Source organism: Podarcis erhardii (assembly GCF_964252035.2).
Source record: "Podarcis erhardii genome assembly, chromosome: 4".
In the NCBI taxonomy this organism is placed as follows: Eukaryota; Metazoa; Chordata; class Lepidosauria; order Squamata; family Lacertidae; genus Podarcis; species Podarcis erhardii.
Genome location: NC_138508.1, coordinates 79,599,134 through 79,620,056, shown reverse-complemented (window position 1 = coordinate 79,620,056; position 20,923 = coordinate 79,599,134). Strand labels below are relative to the sequence as shown.

Here is a 20,923-nt window from a genome sequence, read left to right as displayed (position 1 = left end):
AATTCAAAGAATTACTTAAACATGCAAAAAGGGTTTTGGAGAGCCCAGTGGGATTTTTGACTGCTTTATTTTTCCCTTTGAAGAGCAGGTTGCAGATCTAAAGGCACTTTTTCCATTTGAAAATGAGTTGCTATGAAACATTAGGGGCTGTTGTTTGTGAAATCTAAATCCAATCTCACTTTACGTTGGGATCCCAGACTGGTGTATTTCTCATTATGATAGATGCTAGCCACCCATGACGAACATTTTTAATATTTGAGGTTACATTTTAGATTTTTGTGTGCTAAGGATTTAAAATAGGTAAATTCATAATGAATAGCGTTCACAGTCAGTCGTGTTAACATTTCTGTTAGAATCAAAAGTTTGTTTTAACAACAAAAAAGGAAAGGAAAAGGGGGGCATTCACAGGGGATTAGTCCTTCTTAATTCATTTCATTTTGGTGCTGAAAATAATTTTCTCTGGGAGTGATTTCACTAATACCTCTCCGTGAGGCACTTTGTTCATTTTAGAAGCAAAACCAATTCCTTCTGCATCCCTTCTATGGGCTTATGGGCTGCACAATCTCATTTCTGTTGCTGTTCCATGACTGGGAAAAGCAGGATTCAAGCTCTCAACCCTTCTGTGCCGTTCCCTGTCGCATCCCACCATCCACGCAGCAAGCAGGTCATTTAAGAAAGCAGCAGGCTTCTACTTAAGACTGGTTGATAATTGCTCTCTGCTGGATGACTCACCCTGCCAGGAAGCCTGCTACATTATGGCGACTTTCTGTTTATTTCAGGATGCTGTTAAGCGTTCCAAGGTAAGCACGAGAAATACGGCTGATGTAAACCCTGCGTGGCTCTTCCTCTCTCTCCTCAACGCCTCCCCCCTCCCTTGCAAATTATGCCATCTGTTTAGATAGGATAAGAGAGGGCCCTCCCAATGTCGTTTTCATCAGAGTGGATGGGCACGATAACAGTTATTTGCTGCCAGTCATCTCAGATTCCATCAACTCCTCCATTTGGCAGGTGATCCAATTAAAGCCGAGTTGACAGTTTGGGTTGCAGCAGAGGGGCAGGTAGGCAGAGGCACCAGATCAGGGGACAAGAGGGTACACACCTCCTGGGAAGTGACGACTAAAGGTCCTGTCAAATCACTCCAATTGACTGAATAATTAGTTTTAGATTTCGAAGATAAAACAATCCCGTCTAGGAAGTTTGGAAGCATTTGCATCAACAGCCTCTACCAGGTTCCAAAAAGTGTGTGTGTATGGGGGGGGGGCAGTTTAAGGAATTACTTGTGCTTTAAGAAGTATCTGTGAAAACACCTATTAAAGATGTACCTGTTGGTGGTTGCTCTTTTCTGCTGCATTAGGACTAGCTAGGCAGGTGTAATTAGGTGATTGTTAGGGCCTGGCAAAGAACAGAAGGAGGCACGAGTCCAAGATCTCCCCAAGGATGACACAGAAGAAGAAGAGTTAGATCCAGGACAGTGGTGGTGGGACACTGAGGACACTGAGGAGGGGGCAAGCTGGGAGGTGGTAGAAGCAGGAGGCTTGAGAGGAAGAAGACCAAAGCCATTCAAGGGTGGGGTGAGGTACTGAGAGTTTGAGAGCAGATTCTGGCTTTCCAAAATATAATATATTGAAGAGCAGTGATAATACTACTCCATCAGTTTTATAACTCCTGCCTAACAGGTCACTGAGGGAGTCAGCAAGTGATGGACATTTCAGGTGATGGAAACCAAACTATCATGTGATAACTGCAGTCCCTGTGCAGACAAACTAGTTGCGGCCGCCGAGACCACATAACACCGGTCTTGAAAGACCTACATTGGCTCCCAGTACGATTCTGAGCACAATTCAAAGTGTTGGTGCTGACCTTTAAAGCCCTAAACGGCCCCGGCCAGTATACCTGAAGGAGGACTTCCGGTCGGCGCCAGCGTTTGATGGCGGTCCTAGCCTCGAGCTCCGAGGCAGGACTGCTCCGTAAGTTCGGGTCTTACCCGCTACGGCAAGCGGGGGACCCCTAAAATCACAGGCGCTGAAGCCTGTGAGCAAGGAGATTCGGTGGGCACCTTTGCGCCCCCCCGGCATCGTGAAAGAGCCTTTTTAAAGGCTCCGGAGCGGCATCGGGGTGAGCGCGGTGCTGAGGATCGCTACCCAGCTTACGGAGTGAAGCCGCGTCGCCATTAACGGAGAGCGCCGATTCCTTTCTGAAATCAACGATTGGCAACAACAATACCCGTGAGTAAGATTGCAAAAGTAAAACGGGACTTAAAAAATTTAGAAGATTTGGCTGAAAACGGGAAGGCAAAATTAAGGAAGTCAGCCTCCCGGAACTGCATGATTAACGGAGCAATGAAAAGACTAAGCTGTGTTTAAATGGACCTTCCTTTTAACTCTTATTAAACCAGACATCGAAAGGATCTCCCCCCTGTGGTGCAGGAGAAGGGGGGGAGGAAACAGAATTAATTTAACCTGCAAAAGAAAGGGATAAGGAATAAAAAACCTCTGCTGCCGATACTTCTGGCCAGGCTGCCGGAGCAGCGATCGCCTGAAAAAAGGAACTGTCAAGTGAGCTGTCAAAGGACAGCGGCTACAAAATAAGACTTATTTTGAAACATACTCGGGACTTTGGTGGATTACAATTCTAACAGTAAAGTGCTACAAACTAAAGACTTTTAATGGGACTTTTGCCTTTGGACTTTCTGTTTCTTTGTTCTGGGTGCCTTTGGATGGTTACAATTTCCTCCTCTAGAGGGCTTTAGTTACATTACGGTGTATCCAGTGGGATTTTCCACTTGCAACTTTCCTGTGTGAATGACCTTGAGTTATGAGCAACCCGCCAGAAGAGATTTCAACAAGAAGTAAAACAAAGCAGGCTCAAAAACAAGCTCAAAAAAGAGGCTCCTTATCAGGAGCAGCAGCTGCACAAGAAAAAATAACAGCAGCATCAATGGAGTCAATGACACAGGCCCTGCTTAAAATAAATCAGTCACTAGAAGTACTTACTAAGCAATCTGCAGAACTTACTAAACAGTCTACAGAGAACTCTAAGAAACTGACGGAGTTGACAACAAGACTAGACCTGAATACAACAACAATTTCATCTAATACAGATTCTATAAACCGTTTGGTTCAAGAATCTACGGAAACAAGGAGAATAGCTGAGAGTGCTAGGTCCACTGCTGAAGAAACCAAAGGAAAGTTTGCGCCTATTGTAAAAAAAGTACATGAACATGATTCAGCATTAGCCCTACTAGAACTGGAAAGGAAAAGTAAGAATCTGAAATTAAGACTGGTTCCAGAAGAGGAAGAGGACAAGCTTGGGGAATTCCTCACAGATAAATTTCAAGACTTCTGGAATGATGAGCTAGATGGAGAGGAAGATGAATTTATGATAACCTCAGCCTTTCGGATTGGCAGGAAGCAAGGGAAGAAGCCAAGAGATTGTTTAATTACCTTAGGATCAAAGGAACAAAGAGACAAAATATTGAACCTACACTTCCAGAAGGCCTTGGTCATTAAAAATTCTCAGATTCAAATCTTCAAGGATATTCCCAAATATTTTTTGGAGGTTAGATCTCAATTTAAAGAACTAGTTGATCTACTTAAGAAGAATAATATCCCATTCAGGTGGGAATTTCCACAAGGGCTGTCCTTTAGCTTCAAAGGGAAGAAAATTAAAATAAAAACAAACCAGGATAAAGAGTTCTTTTTGGAAAGAAATCAAGAGGATCTTCAGAAAGGAACTGTCAGTGAGGAGGAAGTACCGGACATCTCAAATCTATCATTTGGACTGAACCGAGCACCGACCGAGGAGGAACAACAACTTGGTGCAGTCGGTGGAAGATCTACCCAGTAACCAAAATGTCTCTGCAACTCTTCAGTTGGAACTGCAATGGTTTGAACCACCCTCGAAAAAGGGGCCAAGTATTTCATTTATTAAAGAAGGAACATTTAGATGTAATCTGTCTACAAGAAACCCACATTGCCAGGATACATAGAAAACTTTTAACAAACAAGAGATTAGGACAAGAATTTATATCATCAGATAGAGTCAAGAAAAGAGGAGTTGTGATTTATGTCAAGGAAAAATTTGAACCAAAATTGATCTTTAAGGATGACCAAGGAAGATACCTGGCAGTGGAAATCCAAATTCATGGAGAAAAAATATTGATTGTTGGAGTTTATGCACCAAATGAGGGGAAGGCTGAATTTTTCAAGAAGCTGCATGAGACTTTAATGGACTTTTTGGACTTTAAAATTATAATGATGGGTGACATGAATGGAGTCGTCTCTACAAATATGGATAAGGCCCAAAGACAAACAATATCTAATGATGGAAGATTACCAAAGACTTTTTTTGACCTGACTGACACTATGGATCTGATTGATATTTGGAGAACTAGGAACCCTCTGGAAAGGGAGGGGACCTTCTTCTCTGAAGCAAAAATGACATGGACTAGAATTGATCAAATATGGATTTCTAGTAATCTGGCATCAAAGGTTAAAAAAACAGAAATCTGCCCAAAGACCTGCTCTGACCACAATGCTGTCAAGATGGAAATGAAACTGACAACAGCTGGAACCTTTAGATGGAGAATGAATGACACCCTCTTTGGAGATGAGGAAATTTGCAAAAAGGCCCAAAAAACACTTAAGGACTACTTCGAGATCAATTTGAGATCAGACACAGAAAAAAGAATCATTTGGGACGCAAGTAAAGCCGTGATGCGTGGCTTCCTAATACAACAGAATTCAATAAAGAGGAAAAAACAGAATGAGAAGAAAGAGAAAATTTGGAATCTAATAAAAGAAGGGGAGAAGAAACTGAGATCTAAGCCTAAATCCCAGGAGATATTAAGAGAAATAAAATTTTATCAAACACAATATATGGAATTGATGAACCAGGAAATAGAATGGAAAATTAAACAAATGAGACAAAAGACTTTTGAGTCTGCAGATAAATGTGGGAAGCTACTGTCTTGGCAACTGAAAAAGAGACAAAAACTGAATACAGTGACATCACTCGAAGTAGATGGGAAGTCTATTAATAAACCAAATGAGATAAGTAATTGTTTTCAAAGTTTCTTTAAGAAATTATACAAACAAGGGCCAAAAAATGAACAGGAGATAGAAGAATTTATTGGAAAATACGGACTATCAAAAATCTCTGAAAACAACAGAAGGAGTTTAAATGAGAAAATTACAGATCAAGAAATAGAGAGTGCCATCCAGGATATGAAGCTGGGAAAATCACCAGGACCAGATGGACTAACTGCGAGATATTATAAAGTACTGAAGGATTGGTTAATACAACCACTGAAAGAAGTCTGCAATCAAATTTTGGAGGGGAAAAAGGCTCCCGAATCGTGGAAGGAAGCATTCATCTCACTTATACCAAAGACAGAAACTGAGAAACATCAAGTTAAGAATTACCGCCCTATATCACTTTTGAATGTGGATTATAAAATTTTTGCAGACATTCTAGCAAAAAGATTCAAAAAAGTTCTGTTAGAGGAGATTCACAGGGACCAAACAGGCTTTCTACCAGGCAGGCAATTGTCAGACAATGTGAGGAATATTATAGATATTCTAGAACTTTTGGAAACTGACATAAATAGAAAAGCTGTTTTGATTTTTGTGGATGCAGAGAAAGCCTTTGACAATATTTGTTGGAGCTTTATGAAGAGGAATCTCCAAGGAATGGGGGTAGGCAAGAACTTTGAAAATGGTATAAGTGCAATTTATTCTGAGCAAAAGGCCAAACTTATTGTAAATGGTATGGTTATGGATGAAATTCCAATAGAGAAAGGGACACGACAGGGATGCCCAATTTCCCCTCTATTGTTTATATCGGTACTGGAGGTTTTCCTTAATATGATTAGAAGAGACCAGCTGGTTAAAGGTATACAGGTCGGAACTAAACATTATAAGCTAAGAGCATTTGCAGATGACTTAGTTTTGACATTACAACAGCCAGAAACTAGTACAAAAAGAGTTCTGGAACTTATTGAAATATTTGGTCAGGTAGCTGGTTTTAAATTGAATAAACACAAGACAAAGGTGTTGGAAAAAAATCTTACGGTGGGGGAAAAAGACAGTTTTCAAAGAGAAACTGGTTTGGAAATTACTAAAAAGGTAAAATATCTGGGGGTGAATTTAACATCTAAGAATGTGAACCTATTTAAAGATAACTATGAGAAATGCTGGGCTGAAGTGAAGAAAGATTTCGATATATGGTCAAGATTGAGACTTTCCTTGTTAGGCCGAATTGCTGTAATTAAGATGAATGTATTGCCGAGATTGTTGTTTTTGTTCCAGACATTGCAAATTTTAGATAAGATGGACTGTTTCAAGAAGTGGCAGAAAGATATATCCAAATTTGTCTGGCAGGGCAAAAAACCCAGAATTAAATTTAAGATTTTGACTGATGCAAAGGATAGAGGGGGCTTTGCCCTGCCGGACTTAAAACTTTATTATGAAGCAGCAGCTTTTTGCTGGCTGAAACCATGGCTACTTCTTGAGAATACAGACATTCTGGACCTGGAAGGTTATGATAATAGTTTTGGTTGGCATGCATATTTATGGTATGACAAGGTAAAGGTACATAGAAATTTTAAAAATCATATTATTAGGAAAGCATTGTATAATGTATGGAATCGATATAAAGATTTGTTTGAAAGTAAAACCCCCAGGTGGCTGTCACCAATGGAAGCTAAGGCGGTAAAAAGATTGAACATGGATACAGACTGGCCAAAATATTGTGAAATTATAGAATATGATGGTGAAAAGTTGAAACTACAGAGTTTTGAGAAATTGAAACCTAAAGTCCGAGATTGGTTACATTACTACCAGATTAATGAAACTTTTAAGCAGGACAGAAAACTAGGATTTCAGAAGGAGAGGTCAAAGTTAGAAACAGAATTGCTAGAACCCAATACTAAGAATCTGTCTAGAATGTATAATCTGCTGCTAAAATGGAACACACAAGATGAAACGGTTAAATCAGCCATGATTAAGTGGGCACAAGATATTGGTCATGATATCATGTTTGCTGACTGGGAGCAGTTATGGACCACAGGTATTAAATTTACGGCATGTAGTGCCCTGAAAGAGAACATAATGAAAATGATCTATAGGTGGTACATGACCCCAGTCAAGCTTGCAAAGATATATCATTTGCCCAATAACAATTGCTGGAAGTGTAATGAATGTGAAGGAACCTTTTATCACCTTTGGTGGACCTGCCCAAAGATTAAGGCCTACTGGGAAATGATCTATAATGAAATTAAGAAAATCCTTAAGTGGACATTTGTAAAGAAACCGGAGGCTTTTCTCCTGGGCATGGTCGGCCAATTGGTACCAAAGAAAGATAGGACCTTTTTTATGTACGCAACAACAGCAGCAAGAATCCTTTTGGCGAAGTATTGGAAGACTAAAGAATTACCTACTCTGGAAGAATGGCAGACCAAGGTGACCGAATTTATGGGACTGGCAGAGATGACCGGCAGAATCCGTGACCAGAGGAAAGAGACAGTGGAGGAGGACTGGAAAAAATTTAAAATCTATCTTAAAAATTGTTGTAAAATTTCGGAATGTTAAGATGTCAGGGGATTGGACACTAAGAATTACAGCTATAAATCGAAATTTATAAAGCAGAAACTTTTCTTAAAGAGAATTAAATATAAAAATGGGATGAAGAATTGCTAAAAATTTTGAAATTTGGATGCAGTGAAGGGGAGGTTTGGGGAAGTCGCATTATGTTTGTTTGTTTTTTGTTTATGTTGTAAAATCAATAAAAATTATTATTAAAAAAAAAAAAAAAAAACAGTATACCTGAAGGAGTGTCTCCACCCCTATAGTTCTGGGGGTCCAGCTCCGGGGGGCTTCTGGTGGTTCACTCACTGCGAGAAGTGTGAGGTTACAGGGAACCAGGCAGAGGGCCTTCTTGGTAGTGGCGCCTGTCCTGTGGAACGCCCTCCCATCAGATGTCAAGGGAATAAGCAACTATCTGACTTTTAGAAGACATCTGAAGGAAGCCCTGTTTAAGGAAGTTTTTAATGTTTAATGCTGTATCATGTTTTTAATATTCGGTTGGAAGCCACCCAGAGTGGCTGGGGAAACCCAGCCAATGAGCAAGGTATAAATAAATAATAATAATAATAATAATAATAATAATAATAATAATAATAATAATAATAATAATAATTGCATAAGACTTTGTGAAGAGCAGAAACCAAGATTCTCTTCCTGGCCCAAACATGCTGCTTTTCTTGCCATAAAGGTAAAGGTAAAGGGACCCCTGACCATTAGGCCCAGTCGTGGCCGACTCTGGGGTTTATTGGCCGAGGGAGCCGGCGTACAGCTTTCGGGTCATGTGGCCAGTATGTCTAAGCCGCTTCTGGCGAACCAGAGCAGCGCACGGAAATGCTGTTTACCTTCCCACCGGAGTGGTACCTATTTATCTACTTGCACTTTGACGTGCTTTCGAACTGCTAGGTTGGCAGGAGCAGGGACCGAGCAACGGGAGCTCACCCCGTCACGGGGATTCAAACCACCAACCTTCAGATCGGCAAGTCCTAGGCTCTGTGGTTTAACCCACAGCGCCACCCACGTCCCTTTCCTGCTGTACAGAGTTAACAATATTTTTCTCCTTGTGACCTTGAATTTGGTCCATATATATGATGAAGCTAGATGATAACAGAACCTGCAGTGGCATGACACTTTGGAAACCAAATTGATAAACCTGGTGCTAACACGTTAAGACAAAATCCTATGAATATGTATCAGCAGGACAATGGAGTTGGTGTGGGGGTCAGGAGCCATGAGTAATATTTGAGTCTCATTTTGATACAAGCAGTAGCAGGCTAAAAAAAACCATGAGTGAAAAATTAGCCAATTTAAAAGCTCGTTCCCATGGAGGTACATAGAGTTTATGGATGGCTGTGGTAAAAAGAAAATTTTAATATCTGCAAATGGTCTGACCAATTAAGACTAGGAGAAAGATATGCTAACTGCTCCTTTGCAGTGGATCAATAACACTCTTTAGCCCATGGTAGAAGGCACCAGCTAGAATTCATACAAACATTATCCTTTTTTTCTTAATGAACACAATGCAGAAATAAAGATTTTCTTAGCATAAAGTGCTATCCACAGTAATTGCTTTTGTAATGAATATTTAAGCAGCGTAAGTTCTGCAAAATCACTATTATACAAATGTGTTTTACATTTACCACCCAAAAAACCCTCAGATGTGGTTACCATATGTAAGGGGATTGTTGCTGAATTGAATAAAGACAGTTGAATGCTGTCCAGAGCAAGTTAGATACACCTCAGGCCCATTGAATATGAAGCAGGCATGAAGCTGATGTTCCCTTGGAAATGTGTTGAGTGGTCACATTCTGACCATTCTCCATCTCACGCATCCCTGTCAGTAGCAGCCTCAAGTCTTAATTTAATTGACAGAAGATCTGAAGGGGCATTATTATTATTTGTTGCACACCTGACTGCAGAAGAGCCCAATTGCAGGGAGCTTCTAAGTGCGCTCATCCACTCACGTTGATAAACTCCCTTCAGACTTTCCCACTCAACACTGGAAGGTTAAAAGTGGGGATGGAGATACTGGGAATGGCATGTGTCCCTCTGTGTCACCTACATCAGCATTTCTTAAATGGGGGGCAACCCAGTGGGTCTTGGTTCACTTTTAGGTGAGCCATGGTGCCTCCTCATTCATCTTCTCTGTCCCCTGGCCATGCAATTGTTTTCCTGGCTGGACCAATATCAGCAAATGCTCACCTGCTGAGTAAATATGGCTAGGAAGCATAAATGTTGTTATGTACTGAGTTGAATAGGATCCAAATTGCAGCAGTCTGATTGGTCCTAGATCCAGAATGCAGCAGTCTGGTTGGTCCGCAGGAGCCACCCAATCCAACTCCAGGTGGAAGTGAATCCGCAACCTGATTGGCCTACAGGAGATTCCTGGAATTAGCCAATCACGTGGGGCCCATTGTGTAAATAATGTATATAAAGCAGACATTTTGGGGGAACTTCCATTCCTCCTCACAACTATGAGCTGAATAAAGAGCATGAAATCCACTCTCGATTCCAAGTATATTTCACATGTTGTGCAGTGAGGAGGGAAGGAGAAAATCAAATGTATTTTATCAGGCAGGACATTGCTAAGTGGCATCTAATCACTGCCTTTTTATATTGTTTTTTATGCTATTTTTAGTTGTGATCAGGTTAATTCTTAGCTTCATATTATTTCAGATTGCTGCAGTTCAAGAAAGAACGAAAGAACCTTATTCCATGTCTCATGAAGGGCACCAGGATAATAGCAAAGGATGCTTGGAGTGAAATGGGAGAGATTTTGTCCTGTACAATCCTGCATTACATGCTGCCTCTATGAATATATTGGATATATTTCTCCAAGGTCGCATCTTACCATGAATATTTATGTATTTATTATGCAATTTTATCTCATCAGTACATTTCCATCAAGACTGAAATCCTTTATTCAAGGGCACCCATCATGTTGAGGCAATCCCCTATAAACACTAATTCTTGCTGTAATATCATGTATTCATCTCAAAACGAAACAGAGCTGTATAGTTTTAAAAATTCATGTTATTTATGGATGCAGTGATAAGCCCTTTTTTGAAGCACTATGTGCCTTGTTTCAATAAGTGCTTTGTACTGTAGGTCAGCAATTGCGAACCTACAGCCATTCATAGGTTATTGGACTATAATCATAGCAGCCACTATGAGCTGCTCGAGGGAGAAGGCCAGCAGCAGTAGCCATGGAGAGGGCATGGAGAGGCAATGAAATGCTCCCTCCAGCTGCAGCTGCCGCTGCTTCCATCACTCAGGACAACCGCCAGCCCCTTCTCCTCTTCCTCCTCTTCAAGCTTGGTGGTGGTTGCAATGGTGGTGAAAATAGGGACATTCCAGGATCAAATCAGAAGCTGGGATGGATTTCGTAATTCTAGGACTGTCCCTGGAAAGTTGGATACTTGGAGGGTATCCACATATCCCTCTCTATCTACCATCTGGGCGAGGAAGCAAGATTATTGGAATTCAAGGCCTACACTGCAACCAGAAGAAACTTTCAAGGAGGAGGTGAAGCAAAGGCAGTGAGGCATCTGTCCCGACTGTGGCCCTGATCCAACCTCTCCTGGGTATCAGCTTCAATATGCCCATGGAAACCCTCTTCCTATAGCATGTTCCTTTTTTTCATTTCAGTGGAGGAATCACAGTGTATCAGACAGTCCAGGGATCCAGGTGTCCATATGGATTTCTGAAACCGAGCAAGTAAAATTCAATTAAAAGAATTGTCCAAGTTGGCTTTCGGGTGAGATTTTATCCAGGCACGCAGAGTTTTCTCAAGACAGGGCAAGCGAACGAACCTTTTCTCCGGCAGCCTGTGAGAATGCCACCCTTGTCTTTCAAATTTAAGTGACACGCAATCTCATCATCATTAGCTCCAAAATGACTAGGTTTGTTAAATATGCCATCTAATCTAGTGAAGCTTGATTTAGGAGTGTTCAATATAATGCATGACACATCACACCAATCACATCAATTGTTAAGGCCTTTTCTCTCCCTGTGTACTTAAGCAATTAATGCTTTCATAAAGAATGCCCAGTGTAGCTAGAATACTTATCAGAGCCACAGCAGAGTCCCATTATGAATATAAAGACACATCCATTTAATATGTTACCAGTATGTGTCTCATCTTAGCCACAAGAACCCACGTGGGATAACTATCAGGAGAGGATCCAGTTTTGATTGAACAAATGCATTCTCAATCATATCGGTTGAGTAATGCAATTCCTTATTTGATCCCTATGTAGCAAGATGTAGCAGCAACTGGTAGGTAGCAAATGTAATGACTCCCCCCGCCATGAAAACCAACAAACCAACAAGCATTCTTTTTTTAAAAAAAATATTTATTTGTTTTTACAGAAAAAGCGGAAACATCACAAAAATACAGAACAACAAAACAACCACATATACACATAAAACAGATGAAAAGAGCAAAAATACAGAAAGAAGAGCAAAAAACAGAAAGAAGAAAATTCCGTTTCATTGAAAAAAGAAACAATTAAAAATAAAAACTTCAATTTTTGAATTCATGTTTACAAAACTTTCTTTCTTGACTTCCTCACGCCTCCCTTTTTTGTGTTCCTCTTTGTCCAATCAGATACAGCAAATCCTTACCCTCTTTAGAAACTCATTTCTAATTATTAAAATCAATTATATTATGTCTCCGATCTTTCCTCCTTATGTTTCAACACCTTTAGCATATTATTTACTTTTGACATAATATGACTTTAGTCTTTCACCCTTTTTCTATTACACTTTTGCATACTTTTTAACACTGTATCACTATATCACTAATGCCATATTATTTTCATATCCAACAAGCATTCTTTATTCGGGTTCAAAGACTCCCCAAACAATTTCGAAAGCAAAGTAGAGCAAAAATGTGAAAATGACATTACTAGGCAGCCACTGTGTTTTATCCAAGACATGTTGATTTCTAATTCTTACTACCTCCAAGAGAAATTTTTGCCATGGCCAGGGTTATATTATTGCATGAAACATATTTTACTATACTGTGGGCTCTATAAACAAGCCAAGAACCAACTAATTAAGCCCTTATTGGTAAATTTACCCATAAACTCCGATACCTTTTATCTCAAGTATATTGAATATAAGAAAAATGATATAACCCATCCTCCACCATATGCAGTTCCACTCATTACAAGCCACTGACATGTGTTACTTCAAGCAGATTGGGGTATACTTTGCCCAGAGCCAGAGATTTCAGTGGGAGATCTGCTTGGCCCACCAAATTTCTAGTAATGCCATTTGTAGCATCATCCTCATTACATTTAAGTTACAGAGAGTACCATTGGACACAACCATTTGTCCATAGTCGCACGTATGTACATACATCTCAGACATGCTTATGTAGCAATGTTGGACTACAATGTACATGATGCAGTGTGATGGAACAAAATATGCAAAAGCACCTGGGGCTATCTGTACTGATGGCTTGTACAACTTTGTTGGGGATTGGTGAAGACAGAATGCTCTGTTGTGAACACAGGTACTGGGTACAGTGCCCAGGCTACAGAACCACGAGGCTTTCTTTCAATTCCATTTTATTGTGCTCTTCAGACTACAGATAAAGAATTTGTAGTGAAATACTCAGTCAATCTTTACAGCACTCCACATCCCCTAATCCAAAAGCTATTTTTCCCTCTCTTGGGTGCAACGCAAACATTTCCCTTGTTGCTATCATATCAAGCACCGCAAGTGTGCAAAGAATTTGCTAAGAGAACAAGTATCCTGGCAAATTGTCAGAATACTGTATGTGGTTTTACTCTGACACTCTACGGATGTGCAACAGCATCAATCAACACTGCTGTACCAGCAACAGCTGTTATTACCTGAAGTGGAACAACCAACGATGCACAAAGCCAGGGTAGGTAAGAAATCTAGGGTTTCTTACATACCATGTCAAGAGGGGTAGCCATGTTAGGCTATTGGAGCAGAAACAACAAAGAGTCTTCTGGAACCTTACAGGAAAATGCATTGATTGTAGCATAAGCTTTCATGGCCCAGAGTTTAGTTCACCAGATGTATGGAATATTATCCTTAGTTCGCAGGTAAACAAACACATGGACGTCTACACTGAGGTGAGAGGGAAATAAAATGCAAGAAACAGAGGCAGTGTTAGTAACATTAAAGCTTATCTTCTTGCAAAATAATTACCAAGAAGCCAACTGCCTTAATACAGCCTATGCAGCTGATATACTGCAGTCGGCCATTAAGACAGGATAGCAATTTACAGGATAGACTTCACTCCACACATATAATGTTAGTATGGCTGAATTGGCAGAACAAACAATCTGTGCTGTTACCCAGAGATCTATTCATATAGAAGCCTGATTAGAAGCAGCTATCCCTGCCCCCCTGAAAGCCACTGGAAGGGAAAATCAAACCCCAGTGTTTGCAGCTATTTTTTTGGTTCTTACTTTGCAATAACCATATCATCGTTGAGTATTGATGGTGTTTATACTTTAGCTTACACATGTTCCTTTTGGGGATGTGCTTGGAAGAGGCTCACAGAAATACACGGATTTAGTGGATCAATATTCTTACTGATATTCCCATATATTTATACTTTTCTTAAAGGGTTCTTTCCCATGCAATCAATGAATCCTGCTGACCACTAAAAGAACAGGATGGTGGATGAGATAGATCTTAGGTGTGACCCAGCAAGACTCTTCTGTGTCCTTACATTCCTGAGTGCATATAGCATTCAGATTTGTAGCGACACGAATCTTGGGCAAGAAGGGGAAAGCACCGCAAAGCTGTTTTTGCCTAGCAGAGACCAGTTGCTAACTTCTAGCACACAAAATTCGGGATCCTCTGCATATTACACAATGGAGTCAATTGTGATTTTCTAGTGGGCCACTTTAATGATGCTGTACTTTTTCAGTAGCGATTAAAGGTTGTCTCTCAAAGCAGAGGACTGTGTGAAGTTGCTGCCGCTCAAGATGTATCACTGAGCATGCTTCACACTGCTGAGAATGCACTCCTGTTCCCTGGACTTCTTTGTAACTGCCTGGTCTGAAGGATGCTTCTTCTAATCAGCAAGCTTTAGTTCCACTCGAGCGCCTATCATTCAGCAACAGGCTCTTAATCCTCCTCTGATGTTGCAGATTAATAACGTTGCTATGTCTATAGGAGAGTTTATCTTCCCTTTGATATTTTTCAATATTCTAAAATTGCTTGCTGTGTAGGAACAGCCTGTCACTCGGAGGACGTCACACTGGCAAGAAAAGGGTGGGGGGAAGCAAATAGCCTTGTCATCATCAACAGTTAAGGAAATGCAGTAAAAAAAGGGTGAAAACAACTTCCTCCCATTTCAAACAGAGTTTAAATTTGCCCAAGAGCAGAATCAGTGTCTCCAGAGAAATTAACTTACCTAGGGCAACTCAGTTGGCAGAGCATGAGACTCTTAATCTCAAGCTCATGGGTTCAAGCCCAACACTGGGCAAGAGATTCCTGAATTGCACAGGGTCAGAGCAGATGATCCTCAGGGTTCCCTCTGATGCTACAGTTCTATGATTCTCTGCCCGAGATGCTTGTCTCTGAAAGATTAGTAGGATTATATAAATCCACCGTTCATCATTTATGAAACTTGCAGGTATTTCCATCCCAAAGAGGGGAGAGGAAGCATATGCTGTGTTAAGAGAGATTCCATATAAAGCTCTTTGTACATTGATGCAAGGGAATATAAAAAGCTCCTTGTACTTTGGATATAAAAGGAATACATGAATAGTGCATCACGCTCTGAAGTCGGGGATTCAATGAGCTGAATAGCTGCAGTGCTGGCTGAAAGGACAGAAGACATATTCATGTTTGTCATGAGGAAAAGAGAGCATTCTACCTTTTTTAAAAATAAAAAATTCCTACCCTCCCATGCACCACTGGGGAATGGATTTTTGAGACAAAGGGCAAGCACCATCAAAATGAATGGTGACATCACAGCTTTGGTTTCAGTACAGAGAACAAGCCACGAATCTATATCCCCAGCTCCCAGCTCCCAATAAGACTAGCCCCTTGACTAGAGGGTTCTCTAGGATGCTAAGGCATCTAATGATTGTATTATAATTTGGCATTGCTATAATGAGGCTATTATTGGATTGTAATTGAAAACTAATAAAAATTATTATAGAAAGATGAGGGGTATGGAAAGGCCTACCCCCTCCTTCTGAAGGCACCACTAGCTAGCTGTTTCTATGGCAACACATCTGTACTTGTCTGACTTTTTAGACATGTAAAAAGGGTGCGTAATGGGCTTGGCTAGGGCCCTTAACAAAAAGATTGGTTTGACCATTTCAGCAGTTTGTGCTAATACAGATTCCCATCCTACAGACACAAAGTCATAAGGCTTCGAGAGCATGTACAGTGGTACCTTGGGTTAAGAACTTAATTTGTTCTGGAGGTCCACTCTTAACCTGAAACTGTTCTTAACCTGAGGCACCACTTTTAGCTAATGGGGCCTCCCACTGCCGCTGCGCGATTTCTGTTCTCATCCTGAAGCAAAGTTCTTAACCTGAGGTACTATTTCTGGGTTAGTGGAGTCTGTAACCTGAAGCGTCTGTAACTCAAGGTACCACTGCAAAGGAATTCCACCCACCCTGCAATCCTGTAACAATATTATCTTGTAAGAACTATTGACTTTGGTGAGACATATATATTTGTAAAAACCATTTATGATTACAGCTAGGCAGTCTGGAAAATCCTTGCCTCTGAGGGCTTCCCAGCTACCCATGGGCCAAGAGAAAAATGGGGAAAATTTTATACCCTCCAATCAACTGTCTCCTCTTGCTGAATTACAACCAGGAATTGCTCACCCAGTGGGGCAGAAACACAGCAATAGCATCCCAGCAGTAGCATTGCTGCCATTTACCAGGAGGGGGCAGGAGAGGGGGCATGTGTGGACCCACTGGAGGAGCCAATCCAGCGCCCACATTGCCCTGACCTTCCCTCCTCCTCATCCCTCCTCCTCCTTGCCAGGAGGCTATCGCTGTGGTTTCACCCCATTTTGAAATCAATAAATTCAACCAATAGTACTAAAAACAATCAATATATAAATGCAACACCAGCAGCAACCCCCTCCCCAGCATAAAACCATGCAGAAGATTAAAATCAGTAGGGAGCACTGAAAAGCAGCACCTAGAGAAAACAAAATAGTTGCGAGAACAGAAAGCATGGCATCTGAGAAGCTTGGTCAGCAACTGCAAGCAATATGACCTGTATCTCAACAGTTACTTACACATAAGCTTCATTGAACTTGAGGGTACTTGTATCTCTGAGTACCGTGAACAGGCTTGGATTGTTAATCCATCTCCTTGACTTCTACTAATTAACAAGTTGGTAGTAAAGTTGCAATGGCTAAATTTTTTAATAGCTCCAGATCTAGATGTAATAGCTCTTTAATTGCTTAATTAATTAAAAACGGTCACATTCCTAAGATAATCAAAGTTCATCACAGCCAGACATTAATATCACAGAGAGATTCTGGTGAAAATGTATCTATTTTCATTCTTCTCAGGGCTTTTATCTGCCAACCAGTACTCACCAGAACTCCATTCCGGCACCTCTCAGCTGGATGCCATTGCCATTATAAGAGAACAAGGGTTCATGGTGAATTATGGCACCTCTTTTTCTAGAAAAATAGCATTTATCCTTCTTATCCCGACCCCAACACACACACACAGAATCCTAAGCCTGAATAATAATAAAAGTCAAATACCCAAACTCACCTCACAAAGTCTAATGCTCCACTTGAAAACTCTGTTGATTAAGAAATGTATCACCCGGTGAGAGGCTGGTTCAGCTCTGAGAGCTGAGTGGAGGCATGCCTCTGGTCAACCCCACCACAAACTTACCACCACCCAAGGTAAAATTATGTATTTAAATATGTAATTTGTTAGGCCTGCCATATGTCTGGAATTTCCCAGACATAGCCAGGATTCATCCATCAAAATGGCATCCGGGCGGAATTTTCAAAAAATCAACACTTCTGATATGGGCTGGTTTTCCCGGACATTTTAGTCTAATGCCCGGGGAAACCAGCCCATATCAGAAGTGTTGGTTTTTTTGGCAATGTTCCTTAAAAAAAAAAAAAAAAACAGCTTTAAAACTTCATGGGGGTTTTTTGGGGGAAATTTTCCAAACAAATCTTAAGTATGTTGGTTTTTAGCATGGTTTTTTTTAAAATTTAAAAATGGTTGATTAGCACAGAAACAATGAAGAAAGATTTTGACATATGGTCTAGACTGAGATTATCCTTGTTAGGCTGAATTGCTGTTATTAAGATGAATGTATTGCCGAGATTGTTGTTTTTGTTCCAGACACTGCAAATTATAGACAAGATGGATTGTTTCAAGAAGTGGCAGAAAGACATATCTAAATTTGTCTGGCAGGGCAAAAAACCCAGAATAAAATTTAAGATTTTAACTGATGCAAAAGAAAGGGGGGGTTTTGCGCTGCCGGACTTAAGACTTTATTATGAAGCAGCAGCTTTTTGCTGGTTGAAGCAATGGCTACTTCTTGAAGATACAGATATTCTAGACTTGGAAGGGTATGATAACAATTTTGGCTGGCATGCATATTTATGGTATGACAAGGCAAAGATCTATAAAGGCTTTAAAAATCATATTGTCAGGAAAGCTTTATATAATGTTTGGAATCGATATAAGGATTTGTTGGAAAATAAAACACCCAGATGGTTGTCACCAATGGAAGCTAGAGCGGTAAAAAAACTTAACATGGATTCTAATTGGCCAAAATATCGTGAAATTATAGAATATGACGGTGAAAAAGTTAAATTACAGAGCTTTGAGAAATTAAAATCCAAAGTTCGAGACTGGTTACATTACTATCAGATAAATGAGACTTTTAAGCAGGACAAGAAACTAGGATTTCAGAAAGAGAGGTCAAAATTGGAAACAGAATTGTTAGAGACCAATACTAAGAACTTGTCTAAAATGTATAACTTGTTGCTGAAATGGAATACACAGGATGAAACAGTTAAATCAGCTATGATTAAATGGGCACAAGATTTAGGTCATGATATTATGTTTGCTGACTGGGAACAGTTATGGACCACAGGCCTTAAATTTACGGCATGTAGTGCCTTGAAAGAAAACATAATGAAAATGATCTATAGATGGTACATGACTCCAGTCAAGCTTGCAAAGATATATCACTTGCCCAGTAATAAATGCTGGAAATGTAACGAATGCGAAGGAACTTTTTATCATCTTTGGTGGACCTGCCCAAAGGTTAAAGCCTACTGGGAAATGATCTATAATGAAATTAAGAAAGTCCTTAAGTGGACATTTATAAAGAAACCGGAGGCTTTTCTCTTGGGCATGGTCGGCCAATTGGTACCAAAGAAAGATAAGACCTTTTTTATGTACGCAACTACAGCAGCAAGAATTCTCCTGGCAAAGTATTGGAAGATGCAAGAATTACCTACTCTGGAAGAATGGCAGACGAAGGTGACTGAATTCATGGGACTGGCAGAGATGACCGGCAGAATCCGTGATCAGAGGAGGGAGACAGTGGAAGAGGACTGGAAAAAATTTAAATTATATCTTAAGAACTGTTGCAAAATCTCGGACTGATAAAATGTTAAGGGTTAAGAAACAGAGAACTATAGCTGTAAATATTTAAGTTAAGAAAATTTGGAGGGAAATCAAATTTTGAAAAGGAATGAAGGATTGCTAAAAGTTTTTTGAAACAGGGGTGCAGTGAAGGGGAGACATGGGGAAGTCATGTATTGTTTGTTTATTTGTGTGTTTTTTGTTTTATGAAAATTAATAAAAATTATTTTTTTAAAAAAAAGATTAGCACAGAAACAAAATAGAATGGAGTTATGGTTGAACACATATGAAATTGACACAGGTAGGGCAGGAAATATTACCGTTACTATTAATTACATTTATTAAATGCTTTATCTTGTCCAAGGCAACTCCAAGACTCTTTACCAAAGCAAAGAAAATCAAACAAACAAAACCCCCATACATTGATTAAAACTGGGTGGGGACATTTAAAACACACACACAAAAACAATCTGCCCATCTCTCTACTGGAGTTTAGGCAGGAGACTGCCAAGGAATCATCACAGAGTGTGTTTGTTAAGCAAACACGCAAGGTGTTCCACTGTGAGGCTGCAATGTGTCCTCTCGTCTTGAAGAAAGGCAGCAGGGAAGGAATCTTCTCAAGACTGGTCACTGCCAGTCTAATTACCTTTACTTTGTTACAGGCAGACAACTAAAGCAAATCTTTATGTGACTGACATTTCATATGAAAGGTGGTTCATACAGAGATTATAAAAATAAATAAAAGTGTGACAGTTGTACAAACTCATTTGGAAGAAATGGTAAATATTAAGCTTGGCTCCCGCAAAGCAAATAAAATGGTCGTTCAGGAGATTTATGCTTAAGAGGCCTGCAAATTAGCCTATTAATGTTAAATCGGAGTGAAAATAGAGCTCATACATAGTAATGAAGCTGGAGTCAGGGCCCTCAGAGTTAACTGGGCAGAGCCATCATTTTGTGTTAGCGCAGGCAGAACGCAGGAAGGACTAGGGGACGAGATGCAAAACGACACCATGGGCAGAGAAAGGCTGTGGTTGCTGGTCCCCAGAAACCCAAGCTCGAGCGGAGAACTCATTCCTTCGCCTTCTCGCCTTGCTCAGAGACTCGCTGCAGCTCATCCTTATGTGAGAGACGAAAGATGAGCCAGGTAGATGACAACATTCAATTCGGCAGTTTCATCTATAAAAATGAGGTAGTGGGTCCATTGAGGGGGAAAGGAGGACTCTGAGAATCCAGGAAAAATGATTCTTTCCCCATATTTAAAGGTATGTATAGAGATGGATAGAGATATAGGGCAATCTTTTCACTAGAGTTTTGGAAACTCGTCACATTTCACACACACACACACACACACACACACACACACACACACACACTATATCACAACTGATCTGCCCTTAAAACATGTGAAAAAAGAGCTGTGTTGTTTGAAAAATGGCATGCTAAACATGACAAAGGTTTGGCTGCATTGGCATGCTGAGACTAACATTTTGGATTTATAGTGCACTCCTATGCAGGTGTACTCAGGAATAAGTCCAACAAGACTTATAGTGCGAGCCCCTGCACATCTGCTCAGAAATAAAGCCCCATTTGCTTTTTGTTATTGTCTTGGGAGACAATGGAGTGTGCCTCTGGGGGCAGGAGGTCACACTGCTGTATAACCTTTCTGGGGCACAGGCCTGCGCAGTGTGGATTGAGGTCCTTGAGATGGACAAGACATCCATCCCTGCCTCACCTATATGG

At 40.4% G+C, this 20,923-nt stretch overlaps 1 protein-coding gene across 1 annotated transcript in view; it reads right to left on the bottom strand.

Moving 5' to 3' along the window:
• The window catches only part of SLC5A7 (solute carrier family 5 member 7), a 456,597-nt gene that overhangs the window by 119,236 nt on the left and 316,438 nt on the right, over positions 1-20,923 (bottom strand). The gene's annotated exons all lie outside the window — the stretch shown is intronic.